Consider the following 19048-nt stretch of genomic DNA (forward strand, 5'->3'; position numbering starts at 1 on the left):
GTGGCTGCAGGACCAGGGGGTCGGTTAGGACTGCAGGGCCAGGCATGACTGGAGAAACGTACCACTACATTTGGTGCCAAATGTGGGGCTCTAGAATTTCTATAAAGCCTAAAAGAGTTTAAAAAGGGCTTCTAAACACACAATAACAGAGCCCCAAAGAGCTTCCAACTTGTGTCTCTCATGCGGGCCATGGTACAGATGAAAAAGGTTTATGGGCCAGCTACATGCTACCTGGTGGCAGCATGGACCCCAGAGTTGGCAGGGTAAATGTGACTCTCCTGGGTGCCTCCATCATGTTGGGAAGCTGAAGTGGGCAGAGTCAGCAGCCAGGCTGTGGCTTCAATCTTAGCCACACTGCAGTTTGCAATGATCAGTAAAGGATTATAAATACACAGAAGACAGATTCAGAAGGAATAAACCTCTAAATGGTTTACATTAAATGTAAAAATGTACTTGGGCTTGAAAGAGAGAGGAAAAGGAGACTAGACAGTTATATAAAGAAATAGTTTTAAAAAAATAAGTCTTTAAAGAGACAATAAAAGTAATATAATAAGCCACATAAAGATGGAAATCACATAGAGAGTCTAGATTATATTGTCTTTGGGATTTTTAGCTGCAGAAAGACATTTGATTGTAAAGGCTGCTGAGTTAAACATATATATATGTTTTTTTCGAGACAAGGTTTCTCTGTGTAGCTTTGCTCCTTTCCTGGAACTCACTCTGTAGTCCAGGCTGTCCTTGAACTCACAGAGATCCACCTGCCTCTGCCTCCCAAGTGCTGGGATTAAAGGCATGGGCCACCACCACCCAGCCCTATATATATATATTTTAAAGGTAGCTTGACTTCAAAACTTGTGTCTAAGGATTCGTTGATTTGGAAAAGATGTTCTGCATTTGTTTCCACAGAAGATGAGAACCTGTGAATTTCTTCCAGGCTAATATGGTTTGACTAGCCAAGACCTCCTGAAAGGTCTCTGATGACACCACGGCCCAGATGATCCAACATCCAAAATCAGCTTCAAAGCAACTGGCTGAGACAATCCATCCTCACAGACTACTAAAGCCAAGATTTAACTGTAATTCCTAATTTTCTCAGGATCTCTGTAAGATTACCAGCATCCCCAATCATCAGGAAGCAGTTAAAAAAAAAAAAAGCTATGCCTAAATTCCCCAAATATTGTTTATAAATGTTTATTTTTATTTAAAGGGGGTTGATTATAAATGCAATCTCTTTCTAAAGAAGGAAAGGGGCTATTATAAATATGATAGGATGAAAGGGTAGATTATTAAATCTGCTTTTAAAGAGCAACAATTTGTTTAAAATGTTTTACATTGCTGTAGATTTTAGTTAATTACAAATTTAATTTTGTTATACTGTATATATATTTCTACTCTTGTTTAGAGTATGTTTATGCAGCTCATTTAAAATTATAATATATAATTAAGAAATACAGATTAGCTAGGTGTCATTGGTGCATGCCTTTAATCCCAGCACTTGAGAGGCAGAGCTAGGTAGATCTCTGTGAGTTCGAGGCCAGCCTGGTCTACAGAGCGAGATCCAGGACAGACACCAAAACTATACAGAGAAACCCTGTCTTGAAAAAAAAAGAAGAAAGAAAGAAGGAAAGAAAGAAAGAAAGGAAGGAAGGAAGGAAGGAAGGAAGGAAGGAAGGAAGGAAAGAAGGAAGGAAGGAAGGAAGGAAGGAAGGAAGGAAGGAAGGAAAGAAAGAAAGAAAGAAAGAAAGAAAGAAAGAAAGAAAGAAAGAAAGAAAGAAAGATTAATAGTCGTCTAGGATAATAAAACTTATTATTATTGTCATGTTAGTTAAGTTTTTTAGGTTTTAGTTTTTTCAATTAGGTAGGTAGTCTTCAAACACTTCAAAAATTTATAGAATATGACATTTAAAATGTTTTAAAACTTAGACTTTCTGGACAGTGAGACACGTCTGCTCCTGGCAGCACCAATTTATTTCAAAGAGGAAGATGGGCATCGAAGACACTTATTTTCTTTCTTGGCACAAAATTGCCTGCTGGGCAAAGAACCACTCTGTCTGGTATGTTATATAGACTGGACATGCAGGACCCAAGAAAAAATGACCACTAAATTTTGCCAAAACAAGGCAAGATGATCCTTCAGGTTGCTGCTTTGCAGAGGAGACTGCCAGATATTCTGCAGGACACAGGGAGAAGTGACTAAAAACTATAGACCTATAGGCTGAAGATGGATGCCCCAATGTTACAGAGGAACTTTGGAAGACTGTTCAGGCAGCCAGCTGTCTCTGTCATTCTAGAATTTCAGAAGTTGTAAACAGTGCATTTCCTATTTACTTAGGTAATATTATATCCTTCTAGGGTCTTTGATGTAGTTGAAGACTAAATAGTTATAATTATAATTTTCCTTGGTTATGATAAAAGATAAGTAAGATATGAAACCTTAGACTCACAAATATAGGATGGTAAAATATTTTCTTTAATTTTGCCAAATACAAATTGACTACATATTGTAACAATAATTCCTGCTTGATGACTGGTCTATTATATGTAATTTTGCAATGTTAAAATTAAAACAATCCATTTTCATTAGATAGAAAAGGGGGAGTGATATGGGACGCCTTTCTGTGTGCTGTGAATATATGTTGCTCCCATTGGCTAATAAATAAAGCTGTTTTGGCCCATGACTAGGCGGCTTAGAGGCAGGCAGGAAATCCAAACTGAGATAAAGAGAGAAGAAAGGAGAGTAGAAAGAAACACCTAGCTGCCGCCTAAGGAGGAGCAAGATGCAAGCAGATGAGTAATGCCATGGCCATGTAGCAAAAACACAATCATCTATCTATCTATCTATCTATCTATCTATCTATCTATCTATCTATCTATCTATCTATCTACCAATCTATGTATTCATATCTCTACCTCTATCTCTATCTATCTATCAATTTATCTATATATCTGTCTATATCGATCTATCTGTCTATCTATCTTACCATATCTCATCTATCTTGCCTGTCTCTTACCTAGCAATCATCTACCTATCTAGTCAGTGGACACTTGGACTGGAACACGTGTTATTTTACCCCAGAATGCTCTACATAAATGGAAGGGGAATCAGTAAACAATGTAAAATGATGGAATATTCCATTTGAAAATGATAAGATGACTGACACATAATAACGGCACACACACAAATCCCAACCCTCTATCCCACACCACTCCCCAATCATGAGGCTAATTAAGAAGTTACAGACTAAGGATGCAGTCACATCAAACCGTTGACGCCTGCACCCTTGAGCTGTCTAAGCTTAAAGGAATCAAAGGATTCTGAGGCAAAGAGTGATGGAAGTGTTTGGAAACCCAACCCCCTACCTTTTTAAAGTCAGCAGAGTCACCGAGCAAAGGACAAAATGGTAAAAACAAAAACAAAACCTACAAAGATACCCCAATGTCTTAATCTGGGGGGATTGCTGTCACAGAACACCACTGGTGGGGCAGTTCATAAAAACCACAGACATTTATTTCTTGAAGTTCTGGAAAGTGGCGAGGCCAAGGGCAAGGCACACGCAGGTTTGAGGTCTGATGAGGCCTCTTCCTCAAGGGCTTCTCACTGCTACCGCCATAGTGGAAACAGCAAGGGAGTTTTCTGGGATGTGTAATATAAGGGCACTGATCCCCTCAAAGGGCTCTGATCCTGAGATCCCTTCACTCTCCAAAAGCCCCATCTCTGGCATTCTCTCATTGGGGATGTGGTTTCAACTTAAGAGTTTTGGGGGACATGGGTACTCAGTCCCTAGCACTTTAAATCATGGAGAACAAGTTTTTATCATTGACTGAAACAACAATAGAGCTGTGTCGTGGAAGAATAGGAAAAGAGTATTTAAATACACAAGAGAATTCACATTAGCACAGACTAAGGTTCAATGCCCACCATCAGGCAGGGAGTAGGCAGAGAGCTATGTAAAATTTAACACATCGTGATGAAGGCAGCTGTTATAATCCTGACAGACAGGAAACAGTATAGGATGTTGAGTGATGGGCCCATGATGTCACAGCTGTGACAGACAGGCTGGAACTGAGCCCAGGCTTAGCTTAGGACTCTCCCACTCTACTGTGCTTCCCTGAGAGGTCATATTTCCTGATTAGTGGTGGTGGACGTGTCCTGTGTCTGCTCCAACACAGACTGCTCTGACATACTTTTATTACCAGACAGAGCCCAAGGACAGGAAAAGTTGAAGTTCTGAGCCTGCATCCTTGGTTACTGCAGAGCTCAGAGCCATTTAAACACAGACTGCTGTTGTCAAAACAAGATGTCTGAAGACAGAGACCCAGGAGTTTGGAAAATCATGCAATGATGGGTCAGTCACAGAAGGGACCCCACAGACAAGCACCTGACAGAGAGGATGTGCGAAGGTGAGGACATGGACAAGGCAAGGGACACTGTCCACAACACCATGGAAGCTCTGAGAAAGAAACCAAGCAGAGGCAGAGGATCAGGGACACATGTGCCCATGTGCCAGCTGTCCCTTGCCTTCTTGTCTCAATTTGCACAGAATAAAAGGTAAGATCCTCACTCTCTGCCGACACTAGGCATGGTCTCAAAACTAAATGCTGTCCAGGGAGATGTGAGTGGAGTCCTAGATGTATCTTTCCCAAAGACCACCTAAAAGACATGGACTTGCGAGGGAAGAGGTCTGATTTTTTCCCCTTTCTTCTTTTCTTTCGTTCTCTAACCTATATCTCAGAAGGGATGGTTGGAACTCCAGCAGCCATTTTGGATCATGAGGTAAGGTTGAAAGCCACATGCAAGGAACATGCAATAGGAAGAGAATCAGACTTCCTCTTGTCACTCTGGAGTGACTACCACAGCCCATGATCTGCTTCTGGTGTCTTTTTATGTGAGGGGAAAATTAAACCCTTGTGGAGTTATGCACCATTTGTGAGAGTTTCTATATGCAAGCAAAATGTACCGGGAAACGCCCTCTGGATTTAAAGGAGATGGCTGTCTGCTAACCTAGAAACAAGAGGGAGAAACTTGATTCAAGGAGGGGGCTGCTGGATAAGGGACAGAGACCGAGTTCAAACCTCCAAGGTCCCCCATGGTAACATGACATTCACTTGTGCACTAATGTGAACATTCAGTCTTTCAAGAATAGAAGGGTAATCCTAGAGAAGCTTCCAGAAGGAAACGAACAGCAGGCTGCTTCCAGCAGGACAAAGGTCATATTGGCACACAGTTTCTCAGGAGGGACCCTGGTTTCTAACCACACACTGAGGAGACAGGGAGATGTAGCAGGTAAAAGTATTTGCAAAAGCCTGACAATGTGAGTTCAAGTCCCAGGTTCCATAGTGGAGAGATCTGAGCCCAGAAAATTATCCTCTGACCTCCACACTTGCTGAGGTCCATATGTGCCCTGTGCCACATAAACAACAATAAAAACAAATTAAAAAGACCAAGTTCTACTTGCTGTTCAAGGGTCAACCAAAGTGTTTGGTTACACGGAGACTGGAAGAATCTTCAGATATTTCCTGAAAAAAGTTATTTTAGCTGTTTGTTTTCAGGAAAGACAGATTCCAAGCAAGCCAGCATGCCATATCGGAAAGAGACATTAGTTCAGTGGGGAGAAAAGCCAGTGTGTGAAGCGCCAGTGAGAACACACAGCTGTGGGGAGGGCGGGGCCAAGGCTCAGAGGACTAAGGCAGGAGGGCGGGGCCAAGGCTCAGAGGACTAAGGCAGGAGGGCGGGGCCAAGGCTCAGAGGACTAAGGCAGGAGGGCGGGGCCAATGCTCAGAGGACTAAGGGGGGAGGGCGGGGCCAAAGAGCAGATGACTAAGGCTGGAGGGGGGGGGGGGGCGGCTTAGAGGCTGAGGTGGAGGAGAACTGAAAACCAGCTTTAGGAGAACACAACATGCTAATTAAGCCCAAGTGCTGGCGTAGAATTATATTTATAATTAGAGGGGTGGTTCACATGTAAGGATTGAATCAGGGCCTTGGTGTGCATTCAGTCCCAGCAACTAGGGAGGCTGAGGCGGGATCATTTCAGACTTGGAGTTGGGGCTAGCCTGGGCAACACTGCGAGAATCTGTCTTAAACAGAACAAGTAAGGGTTGAAAGTCACTGAGGATGAAGGGTAAGTGTAGAGAGAGGAAGGCTGAGGAGAAAAGGGGGCAAACAGAAGTGTTACTTTGTCCTAATTCCTGAGTTTATGAAGAAATAGAATGTTTGGGGAGCGGGAGCAAACAGAAATTTACCCCAGATAAAAACAATTCCACAAGGCTTTTGGATACTGATTTGTTGAAGGAGCGTACATGGTGGCCACACAAGGAGCGTTTGACCAGGGAAGGAGGGTCGCTGAGAAGTCTCCTCAGTGTATCGCCAGCGAGAGGCCATAGCACCAGTTTACTTGACAGGACAACGGAAATGGTTAACCTGCAAACCGTTCTGATGACCTGAGTGTGTCTGCCTGAAACCCAGGGCAGTGCCAGAACCAGAGGGGACTTGCAGGGCTCCCCTCCTGGCCAAGGCAGGCGTGGGAGAAAGTCCCACCTCTGTCTCCAGCGACCAGTTATGCTGAGAACAATCCTGACTCCCAGTGCAACAGAAATGAAGGATATAGAAGGATTTTCAACGCCCTGGATGAGCTGATTCTGAATCAGAAGAAACAGAAGGCAGAGGCATGCTGCATTTGCAAAGAAAAGGAAGTAACTGCAGAGAAGACAAAAAATAAAAATGATAAGGAATATAACCAAGTGTGTCAGATCTCAGAAATGGAATGCTGTCTCCAGCCACCGAGAGGGAGAGGTGCTGAACACTTGTGACTGGTGACTTGTGGTCAATGAGGGGACCATGCTTTTAAGTTAAATTGTTTCTTTACATCATACCCTCCATTCCAAATCCAGAGAAGATTAAAGATCTGAAACTCCAAACTAAAACATGAAGGCATTAAAAACACATCTTTAATCTTGGGGGTTGAGTGAAATGTTGAAACCAGAAACCACAAAGCAAAACAAAACCCAAACCAGAAGACAAGGCTGGAGGGGTGAGTCGGTGGGTAAAGGGTCTTCTTTGCAAGCATGTGGACCTGAGTCAAGGCCCAGAAGCTACATGAACATGAAGCTAAGTGAGGTGGCATGCACTTTTGGTCCCAGCACTTTGGAGGCACAGAGACAAAGGCAGATCCCAGGAACTCGATGACTGGCCGGCCTCGTCTACTCCTGAGTTCAAGGCCAGCGAGAGACTCAGTCTCCAAAAGAAGGTGGACTGTACCTAAGGAAGGACACCCAAGGGTGTCGTCTGGCCTCCACGTGAATGCACATATGCACCGGTGCATCCATGATCACACACACAGAGCAAACTAAACAGTGACAGATGATAGAAACATTTTATGTGACACAAGACGTCCTAACCCTGACAAAGGAAAAACAGAACAGTAACCCAGGGAACTGTATTTTCATCACAGGTAAGTAAACACAGTAATGGACTAACTGGGTTGCCCCTCAAACATGTGGATGAAGACCATGAAGCAGGACAAAGGGGAACTCCATCCTGTGCACTGAGACTCGGAGAGGAGGGGGGCATCGCCTTCCGAAGCTTTTTCAGTGGGATGACAATACCTGCTAATATTTTATTTATTTATTTATTTATTTATTTATTTATTTATTTATTTATTTATTTTATTATTAAGAAATTTTCTATTCATTTTACATACCAAAAGCAGATTCTCCTGTTCCCCTCTTCCTCCCACCCCCCCCGCCACTTGCTGCTAATATTTTAAACACACCTCTGGGATATGACTCAAGCCAGAGACGCTGCAAGACACCAACAGGATAGAAACTGCTCTAGTCCACAGAGGAAATAAACGGCCCCAGGAAAACACGGACAAAGCAAGGGTGGAGAGCCTGAGAAAATGTGGTGGGAAAGGTTCCTTGTGTGTGTGTGTGGCAGGGTGGGGAAGGGGTTTCTGGAGTAGGAGAGATTGGGGCACCTGAGAAAGGCAGCCTGTCTGGAGTGAGGTGAATCATCCCTTGAATCTCAAAAGGAAAGGAAACCTGGCCCTGAGTGGGAAGCTTACTCAAGGGGAGGACTGTAAATGAAAGGAGACCAGATGCTGGTGAAGAGCCCAGAGCCTCTGCCAGAGGATCCTGAACAGTGGGCCTAGCACAGCAGTGAGAGCTGACGGGTCTCACTAATGAAAGACTGTGGAAACGAGTGTGGTGCTGGCCAAGAGGCGAGCCGGAAGAGTCCTCTGCATCCCATCAACCCTTACGGAAAGAGGTGAACTTGGCACCCCGTCGGGAAGCAACAGCTCAACACCTGCTTGTATTTTAATTTATATATACAAATTACATAATATAAATATATTATATATGGAAACTTGGTTTTTAGAATACTAGTGTGGAAATAATAACTATATTCTAATGGGAGCCAAGACTGGTACATTGGCGTTGAGAGTCACATTAGAACTATTGGGATTTTCTGCTGATTATTTTGTATTGTTTTATACCAATGGGATGGTATTGGTTACTTTGGACAAACACTAACACATTTTGGAGATGGTTTCTTCATCTGAAAAGGGTTTGGTCCTCTATATCACTTCTGTGTCTAAATGCTGCGGACATTTTCCACTATGCATTCCTTAGAAACAACTTAACTGGCATGCCAAATGGCCACTCTGGGGTTTTCTTTGTTTGTTTACTTGTTTGTGGTATGTTCACACAACACTTCTGTAAGCAGTGTTTGTTTTGTTTATAAACGTTTGCTAACCCAAAGCCATGGTTAATAAGCCCATGTTTCTGAGATCCTCAAAAAAATAAGTTCAGATTAGGTGGAATGTGCTGAAGCCAGAACTTTTCAAATTCAGCAGAGGATTTGATCTTCCTTCTCCAGATGGGATTGGATAATTTAAAAGCAGCCACTTCTGAACATCTACTTGTAGACACACAAGTGCAATAACATGTCTTCAGCATCCATGACTCTAGATTATCCTAACCCTTAATCAATCAGGTGTCTGTGTCTTCGACACTAAACACTGATGAACCATGCTCTCTCCTATAGTACTGGGACATGCGCAGCTTGGCACATTAAACTAAAAATGATGAATGGGTTGGGGGGAGAGTTACCAGGGGTGAGTGCAAAGTTTACACACCATGAAACTACAAAGAAGTGAGATATGAATTAATAAAGTTAGAATCTGAATATGCAAAAATATTCAGGCAGGGCCTCTAAGGAGGGAAAACCCTACAGCCAGGCCCAGGAACCTGTCTGGTGAAGCTACAAGTCAGTCCCCTTGGTGAACACACACACACACACACACACACACACACACACACACACACACACACACACCTGCTAACACCCAGGCACTCACCCTCTGTCGTGGTGGAAAAACTCAAGGCATGGGAATGAAACAATTCATTAGGTCATATTTACTGTGAGAGTTTCAAGAAAAGCAGTTGCTGTGAACAGAGACACAGTGGGAAAATTCTCACAGAAAAGGAAAGAGAGCTGTGTCCCTAAGAGCAGATGGGATCCTCCTATGATTGGGAATGTGGTCCTAGGGTGACAGGGGTCCGTTACGGAGGAGGAAGAATGCTCAAGGGTCCCGGGCCCCTTACCTTGCACAGTGTGAAGGAACCTAGGAAATCAGAGGAGCTGTGTTCAGGCTACTGGTGCTGTGGTCAGTGTTGCCAAAGCAATCAGGATTTCAGGTTTAATAAATTTTAATAAATTTCTCCCGGGGCCGCTGAAGTGTGTAGAAGTTTTGCAGAAAGCAGCTGAGAGGTGAGTCCTTAGGCAGATGAGACTGAGTGATACCATCACAAAATCCGGTCAAGAGGGTCTAGAGCAGTGGTTCTCAATCTTCCTAATGCTGTGACCCTTTAATACAGTTCCTCATGCTGTGGTGACCCCCGACCGTAAAATGATTTCCAATGCTACTTCATAACTGTAATTTTGCTATTGTTATGAATTGTAACATAGTTATCTGTGTTTTCCGATGATCTTAGGTGACCCCTGTGAAAGTGTCTTACGACCCAAAGAGGTCGCGACCCACAGGTTGAGAAACACTGATTTAGAGGAAAGGCCGCAAGGGTGAGACCTTCCTGAAGTGCAGCCAGGCCACCAGCAGTAGACGGAGCCTGAGAACATGTGTCTCTGTACTCAGCAAGCCTGGGTGAAGGAACATACCCAGGCCCCGTGGGCCCCGTGACTGAGCACTAAGATTCCTGGCACAGACAGACAGACAGAATGTCCTAGGAGACCCCAGGGACTCACCAGGGAAGGACGGAGGTCTGGGGTCAGATGCAGAAAGGGCAGCAGCAATGGAGGAGCTCACGGGGCAACATCACCGACACCCCTCGGGTTCCAGTACCGGATGTCAGGGTCCAGCAGAAGACTTGTTAGAGCCGACCAAATGGTAGGGTCTGAAACGACATTGCAGCCCATCCAGACAGAGGAGGAGTCTTCTTCGAAAGCCCTTTGAAAAGAGGTAGGGAGAGGAGAGGCGCTGCACCACAGAGAAGGAGGTGAAGGTCCCTTCTCATTGCCAAATTAGGCTCAAAGGCACTGTGTGCTGGGTTTGAGCAGAGGCAGGGGCCTGAGCCTCAAGCAAATTCTTGGGTTCATAGGTCATGAGATTTCTCTCAAACAATGGTTAATGTACGACCTGTGGGACACAGCCTGCAGGACCGATGAGCCGGTTAGTTTGTGAGCTGTGAGATGTGACAGTGATTATGCTGTCTCTGACTCCAGTCAGCAGAGGTGCTGAATACGTCATTGTCCAGGAGGGACAGGTTCCCTGCTGTGTGATGAGACATCTCCCAGCCAGCACCTTAGGTACAGAACACAACATCTGGTCCTGAATCTAAATTACCTATAGTGGTTCAGAGCAAAGTGTGAGGAGAAACAGAGAGAGAGAGAGTGAGAGAGAGAGAGAGAGAGAGAGAGAGAGAGAGAGAGAGAGAGAGAGAGAGAACTTACCTACAGGACCTGGGATAAAGAAGTGCTGGAGATAGAGGAGGAGACATAGAGCCTCCCATGGGACTGGATGTAACTTGTCAAGCTCACTTGGGAAGGGCCCAGAGATAACCAGGTTATCCAGCAACTCTGTCTGTCTATCTGTCTCTCTGTTTTTCTCTCTCTCTGTTTCTCCTCCCTTCATTTCTAATTTGAAACAGAGGGGTTATGTCTCCCACTCTCCCTATCCCACAGAAGGGTGCCTGAAAGCCCAGGACAAGGACAGACCTAATTTGTGGGTGGCAGAGTAAGATGGAACAGGGTGTTTACCCCCAGGTAGAGCTTCCAAGGGAGTCTTCCCTGCCACCAGACCTCCAGTGACGAAACTGACCCTCACAGAGCCCCAGAGCAGCCCTAACCCTAACCCTCCTAGAGCTCTGGCTGTGTCCTCAGCTGGTACAGTCCTGGGTGCCCCCTCCCCTACAAACTGCCTCGGGGTTGGGGACCTAGTCTTCCCAGCGGGGCCAAGTCTTACCTCCTCAGGTCCCTGGAACAAGATACCACCCCAGCTCCTTCTTCTCCTGTCCCTCTCTGTCCTGGAGACCTCACAACTCCTCCTTTAAGCCCATCTCTGCTCTGCAGCAGGAAGCCTTACCTCTGCATTGGGTTCAGGCAGCCTCCTTCGGGAGCCTCCAAGTAGCAGCGAGCCTTAGGCGTTTCCTATTTATTTGTGCCACGTCGGGAGGAAACAGAGAGCAGAATGAGGAAGCACCCATGCCCTTTCATAAGCAGCTTCGCCGGCTTCTCAGAATTGCGGACATGAGTCTCTGATCACACGCACGGCGTTTATTTCTGCCAAGGACACTTGCACCCGACTGCCTCCTGGTCAGCTCTCACATACTCTTCTAGTCTCAGTCCAGGAACGGTCTCCTCCATGCCACCTTCCCTGACCCCTCTGGAGGAACAGGGGGCAATAGTCACCTTCCCCCTGAGTGTGAGCCCAGAGTCAGGCAGAACTAGGGTGGACCCCAAGGGCACCACTGCTCAGCATGTGGCCTTATGCAAATCAGCTACAGGTGGCCTTGTCAAGCCTTGGGACCCCTTGTGGTATTTTTCTAGAAGCACCTACAAGCCAGAAGGGTTCCGAGGGAAAAACCTAAGTTCACAACCCTCAGTAAGCAACAGAAGCATTCTGGATCCCTGGGGGCCTGCTTCCCTTTCTCGTTCCTGCCTTAGAGTCCACTGTGACCTGCCCCCAACTTGGTCCTAGGGCAAGTCAGGGTCCACCTCCATTCCCCTCCCCCAGTGCCAGCCATGGCTCACACCTCATGACTGGGTGTGAAGTGAATAAATGAATGAACAAAAGAATGAATAACTCTGAGGCTGGTGGGGTTGAGATGAGGTGAGTGAGCTGCTCATTCAGGGCAAATTTAAAGGGGGTACCAAAAACAAAGTCATAGAAGTGAGTGATAAAATGAGTGTGAGTTATATTGTGATACAGTATGTTAAAACACAAAACAATTGAGTGGAAAAATACAATGGATGAAGTGTCGGCCTTTGTTTTTAGAGAAGGGCAGCATCAGTGACACACTGGTCATTTCTCATCACCCAGTCCAGAAGCACAGAAATACAGAAGCAGGAGGCCAGACAGCCAGGAGAGGGACCCCTGGGCAGGGGACAGTCGTCAGCTCAGGATGAGCAGAGTGGGTCAGGAGCAGGCTCAAAACCACCTGCCGACCTCTGGCCTTATCGTTCTTTTCTCGGAGATCAGTGTGTTCAAATCTTATGATTTTAGTCTATGACGGGGCAGATGCCTGATTTTCAGACACTGGCAAGTTCTGGTTTACTTGGTATTTTCTTTCATTCATCGGAAAATGAAAGTCAGGAAAAACCACAGTCTGACTGGGAGTGACCGACACAGTCCACAGGGTGGACCGCAGGTAGATGGAACACCCTTGGTTTGCAGTGGTGTTTAATTAAGTGCCTGTAATTCTTTTCACCCATGTAATAGCTATGCCGTAGTAACTGGTACCAAATGGCACTGGGAAGGAATCGTGTGAACCCATGAGAGGCTTTCACTATAAACATGGGACAGCCACACAAGGCAGGTGGCCTCTGTCTGATCACTGGATCCACCATGCTATGTGGCTTTGAAATTCAAAGAAGTGAGTATCTCTTCACACATTGCATAACTGTTTCCCCGAATATCTCATGTTTGAGAAAATTAACACGTCATCCAGATGCCCCATAACTCCATGCACAACGCATAAGTGAAATGGTTATGTCCACTGTCCCCACCTACACAGGACACTCCAGACATGTAAAGCTGACAGGAAATCCCTTGATTCTTTGCTCATAGTCCATGACAACATGTCTGTTGGCAACCTCCTAGTTTGGGGAACGGTGTCAGACAAGGGCCCAGTGGAGTCCTTGCTGTGGGTGTATCACAGGGGCTGTCACCCATCTCCTGCCGCCTCTTTCAGATATCCATCCCTTGCCTAACATGGAATGAATTCTAAATCTTGACTTGGATAGTAGGGAGGGGATTTGAATCAGGACTGGGGCTCAGCTGACCTCAGGTTCCTGTACATAGGAGTCAAGGGTCTCCTTCACAGGAGACTCCAGTGCGGTGGCCGAGCAAAGACCAATTGGAGCAGGTCATGGAGAAATACACAGCAGCCTCCGTATTTTCCACAGGCTATTGCTCTTGAACTCAGACAGAAGGGGAGAGAGAGAGAGAGAGAGAGAGAGAGAGAGAGAGAGAGAGAGAGAGAGAAGGGAATAAAGGTTTTCAGGAGAAGCAGAGAAGCCAAGGGAAGAGATGACCCTTATCTCTGTGGTCTGAAATTATACCCCAGGGTGGCTCCGAACAGAGCCTTGTCTTCAGGAGTCTCATTGTCTACTCCTGACTGATCCATCCTTCACCAGTCAGCTAAGCATGGAGAGGTGGTGGACCACTGAGACTGCCCTGTGGAGCAGTGGGTGATGGGAGAGTTCCCATTGCGCTACGCCTGGTCTGGCTCCAGAGTGCGAGCACCTAGCCTTCAGTCATCTTTTGTTTCTCTTGTTGCCCTCTATGGGAACCTTGTCTGAGAGTTTCCCAAGGGTACAAAGCCCATGCACACATGGTTGGGAAAATCAGACACACTGTGATTGATATCCATCATTGAGCGTTTGCATTTGGCAATGTCCCTTTGGAGGCTTTGTCGGGGTGTTTTGGGGATTGGAAATCAACTTGCTAAAAGCATAAACTTGGAGAGCAATAAACATGCTCTTGGCTAAGGAAGGGTGTCTCAGTCCAGGAGAGGCTGGGGTCAGAGATGTGTGCCACCCTTCTTGGCTTGTATCAGAGTTTTAAACCAAAGCTATCCTGGACTACCAAGTGAGTTCCAGGAAAGGCGCAAAGCTACACAGAGAAACCCTGTCTCGAAAAACCAAAAAAAAAAAAAAAAAAAAAAAAAAAAACACATCGGGAGCTGGGCGGTGGTGGCACACGCCTTTAATCCCAATACTCGGGAGGCAGAGTCAGGTGGATCTCTGTAGCTGGAAGTGCTAGGACATCCTTTAAGTGCACTGTGTCCTCTTCCCATGGACCCGCATGAACCCACACCGGTTCAATGACATTTGGGAGTTGAGCTTGCCCCGGGACACACCCTACACTGTCAGAGCCCATTCCAGAGTCTCACCTGCCTGAGTGCAGATAAAGGCAGATCTGTGTCCTGCTGTCCCAGTCAGATAAATAGGACCTAAGTTCCGGAACACTGAATCCTGCTCTCTTCATCACACGCGCTACGCACCACACACGGACACACACATTATCACCTAAGCAGCTACACAGAGGCGCCTGTTCTTGTACAGACAGGTGCACAGCAATGGGGCATGTACACTCACATAGGATTCTGGACACGTCTGGACATTTACACACGTGACATTGCTAGCCTACACACAAGTACAAGTGTGCAGAGGGACAGCCCTGTAGGTGTGTCTCTTACATGGTCACACAGGGCCTCCTGCTCAGAAGGGCCCACATCAGGCTTAATTAATTTAGTTAACTATTGTGTGTATGAGGACAGGTGTGCATGTATCATGGCTCACACACCATGGCACACCTGTGCAGGTCAGGGTACAGCTTTGGGGAGTGAACTCTCTCCCATCCTGGGTCTTGAAACTCAGATCGTTAGACCTGCATGGTGAGTGTGTTTTGCACACCAAACCATCTCACCAGCCCCACACTTCTTCTTTTTTAGACTAGTCAAGCATAGGAGTTAGAAGCAGGGAGGGGCATTAGAAGATGAAGTTCTATCTTTAACTGACTGTGAGCAATCAGTTGAGAGAACTCCCCACCTTCAGACCTGCCCACACTAGGTTTAGTGCTCAGGGGTTTGCAGTTCTCAGCAATGTTTGAACAAGAGGTCCGAGCTTGCATTCGGCGCCCAGCTCTGCACAGATGCACCCACAGTCTGCTCCACTCACTCTGCTTTGCTCTTCCCTGTCTTGACCACCAGTCCCTGCCCTCAAACTCACAGGCTCCAGAGAACTGCATGCAGCTGGTGGGGCCCAACTCTGCAGAGCTGAAGTAATGCAGGGTGCCGACCTCTAGGTGGTAGCACCACTCTGCTCAAACCTGGGTGGGCTGCAGTGGGGAGGGAACTGGCCTCTCAGCTATGGGGATGGGGTGACCTGGGATCCATTCTTCTCAGAGTTTGAGATGACCAACGCAACTGTCCCTGAAAGGATTATAAGGATTATCTGATCCATCCTGCTACCAATGTATTGTTTGTTTGTTTTTGGTTTTTTGAGACAGGGTTTCTCTGTGTAGTTTTCGAGCCTGTCCTGGATCTCTCTCTGTAGCCCAAGCTGGCCTCGAACTCAGAGAGATCCGCCTGGCTCTGCCTTCCGAGTGCTGGTATTAAAGGCCTGCGCCACCACCGCCGGCTACCAATGCATTTTTAATAGCTTTGGTTTAAAACTGTGAGACAAGCCAGGATTGGTGGTATACATCTCTGACCCCAGCACTTGGGTGGCAGGCAGGCCAGTCCCTGTGAGTCCAAGGTCAGCCTGGTCTGCACAGTGAGTTCCGGGTCAGCCAGGGCTGTACAGTGAGGCTCTGTTTTGAAAAAGCAAACAAACAAAAATCTGATTACAAACAACACATTTTATTGTAGAAAACAGAACACACACACACACACACAGAGAAATGGAAAAAATCATCCTAACTTGATACTTAAACTATTTATTTTTTGTATGTGTCATGTGTGTGAGCATGTGGTTTGTGCATGTGAGTGCTGGTGCCTCTGGAGGCCAAAGAAGGCCAGACCCCCTGGAGCTGGAGTTACAGGCCACTTGGTGTGGCTCCTGGGAACTAAATGTGGGTCCCCTTCCAGGGCAGGAAGCCCTCTTAACCCCCACCACATCTCTCCAGGCCCACATGTGGTTTTGAAAATGCCTTTAGCTTTTTCTTTCCAATCATCTTTGCACCACGCCTTTGGTTTTTGGTGGCATCTCCCCTACTCCAGAGCTCAAGTGAGAAACCAGGAGAAGGACCCAAGTCCTTGAAGTCACCTGTAACCCTCCCCCCACTCCCCAAGCCCTGGGGGGATGCAGCCTGTCCAGATCTCCACAGGGAAGCAGCTGGAAGACAGCCTTCATCTCTGTACAGGCATATCTGTCCACTAGGAATCACCACCATTCCCTCTGAGGCCTCCTCCAGGTAGCAGAGGTTTTCCACACCCCTTTCCTTAGAGGTCTGGTCATTCCCCAGTGGGGTTGCTCTTGAGCCAGACTTAACAGGCAGGAGGGAGACAAAGCCATCGTGCTCAGAAGGCACCTGTAGCTGGTGTGTGGGCACAGGTGGGATCCCCCCCATTCCTCTCTGGGGAGACTGAAAACATCCTTGCCCTTTATTGGGACAATGGTGTCAACCTGTGTTACTAGATACTAATGGCTCCTTCAGGGGACAGGGTGAGAAGGCTCTGTATGTCAGGAGTTAGTGAACTCATTCGTTCACTAACAGGGAAGGCCTTATATACCCTCTTCCCAGCATCCAGTCTGTGTCGCAATCTGGTAGCATTGTGTGGTTGTCCCTCATTGGCTGGGCACAATCAGGAACTCTTGACAGATCCTGTTGCCAGGCCCTCAGGCAGACTCCATGTGATCAGGAACTCTGACAGCACCTGGTGCCAGGCCCTCAGGCAGACTTCAGGTTGGCTCATAAGAAAATAGGTTATGTGCATGACTTGGCAAACTGATTTGAGCCATTTCCTCAACCTCATGGTTCTGTCCTACTACAGACATGGCTGGACTCAGGAATAGCTGGGAAATTTCCTTTTGGGTGTGTCTGAGGAGACTGTCTAGTCAGTGGATTGGTTAGGGGACCACCCACCTTTGTGGGCAGTCACAATCCAATTGGTTAGAGTCCCCAGACAGAAGAAGAAGGTGGAGGACAGATATCTTTTCCCCTCCTGGAATAGGGACACTTCTCCTGCTGCCCTGTGACACCAGAACTTTCCTAGAGACCCTTCAGCCCTGAATGCAGGATTTGTATCAATTAGACCCCCCGGTCTCAGTCTGTGAGTCTAGACAGGGCATTACGTGAGGCTTTTGAATTTGTATTGAGCCAGAGTCTCAGCCAAGGCAGGTGGGGCAGCCTGTTGTAGCATCACAAAGCTGGGCAGACCCCACAGCGGCTTCACTTCTTTAAGAAGAGCAGTGCACCGGGCTAGCACAAGCTGAAGCAAAGTTCCAGGATGGATCAGTCTGAGCTCTGCCTCCATCCTGGAGACTAGGTCTTGGCCTGAGGAGGAAGCGGTCATCCTCCAGTGCTGGGGGACAGTAGTCTGCCATCTGCTCCAGGCAAGGCCATCCTTGGGGTGTATGAGGATGCTGGGACCACCTCCTCCCAAGGTGCTCCTAGGCTCACAACAGAGTTGTTGGACATGGGAGGGACAGGACGTCCAGAGCGAACCTGGAGGGCTGGCGCATATGTACAGGCAGCTTGATATTGTCATCAGACTCTGGTGGCCTCCGAGTTGAGGTTCCAGACAGCATGGGACCGAGGCTGGGGTTCTGAACTGAGGGGAACCCTGAAGTGGGGGCCAGGAAGCAGCCCCTTTGAGCAACGTGAACATCAGGTCTGTACTGGTGATATAACCAGGGAGTACTGGGGGGTGGGTCTCAGGACTATGGGAGTCCCCAAAGCTCATAAGCAAAGCTGGGACCTCTCCCAGCAGATGCCCCCAGGGGGCATCCTGTCCAACCCCCTCCTTTCTTTTCTGTCTCCAGCTTCTCTTGGGTTGGGGTCCTCACCTCCCAGGTGTCTAGGTCCTCCTGGACTGGACCCAGAGCATGTGTCTGTCCAGCATTTCCTTTGTTCCTCATTGTGGGCTGTAGCTGTCTGTGTCCTTGGTGACAGTGAGTTCGGAGGGGATATCTGGACTAGAGGGAGGGTGATTTCAGAAATCCTCACGGTGTCCTCTCTCCACTGGAATAGTCCGGTTGGTCCAAGCTGGTCACAAGTGTTCTCTTTCCCTCCCGGATCACTCATAAGATCTTTTGGTCACAAATTCTAGGGTCAGCTGAATGAGCATCGCCCCCTGGTGGGCACCAAAAAACACTACCCTCTGGTAGGCTTGAGTGGAAGCTGCCTGGTCCCCTACCCACGGTGTTTGAAAGACAAAAGGCAGCCACCTTGTGTCTTTGGCTCTAAGGTCACCTGGATGAGCATATTTTTAAGGCCTCCCCCCACTCAGGCTCTGGCTTGTCTCATTTTTGTGGCATTCTGTGTAGGTTTATTGGCCTGAGATAGGCTGTGCCCCCTTCAGGGACTAGGCCCTACGCCACCTACCCCATCTCCAGAGAGCCAGAAACCCTGGGTAACATCAGAGCATAAGGCCAGGGTGACATATCTCTTGTCCTCGAGGTATTCGGCGTATAGCAAGGACAGAATAATAGTGACACGGAGAACTCATTTGCTTCTGTGGGTCCACTTGTGTGTGTGCAAGTGCTCATGTGCAGGTGCATGCATTCAGCATTCACGCGGAGGCCAGAGGTCCACATCTGCTATCTTCCTTGAGAGCTCTCCACCTTACTTTCTGAGCCATCTCTCCC

General features: G+C 47.2%; 1 protein-coding gene across 3 annotated transcripts in view; it reads right to left on the bottom strand.

Moving 5' to 3' along the window:
- Nucleotides 1-11766, bottom strand: part of LOC128116712 (cytokine receptor common subunit beta-like) — a 29862-nt gene extending 18096 nt beyond the window's left edge. For 2 of the 3 annotated variants that reach the window (XM_052748264.1, XM_052748261.1), the window contains exons 1-2: nt 11598-11766; nt 10262-10463 (exon numbers count right to left, since the gene is read on the bottom strand). The gene's annotated coding sequence lies outside the window, so the exon portion shown is untranslated. The remainder of the gene's footprint in view (nt 1-10261; nt 10464-11597) is intronic. The other variant, XM_052748263.1, reaches the window with a different exon arrangement.
- Between the last annotated feature and the right edge of the window lie 7282 nt (nt 11767-19048).

Source organism: Peromyscus californicus, unplaced genomic scaffold (genome assembly GCF_007827085.1).
Source record: "Peromyscus californicus insignis strain IS unplaced genomic scaffold, ASM782708v3 Scaffold_20__1_contigs__length_68692818, whole genome shotgun sequence".
NCBI classification, from domain to species: domain Eukaryota; kingdom Metazoa; phylum Chordata; class Mammalia; order Rodentia; family Cricetidae; genus Peromyscus; species Peromyscus californicus.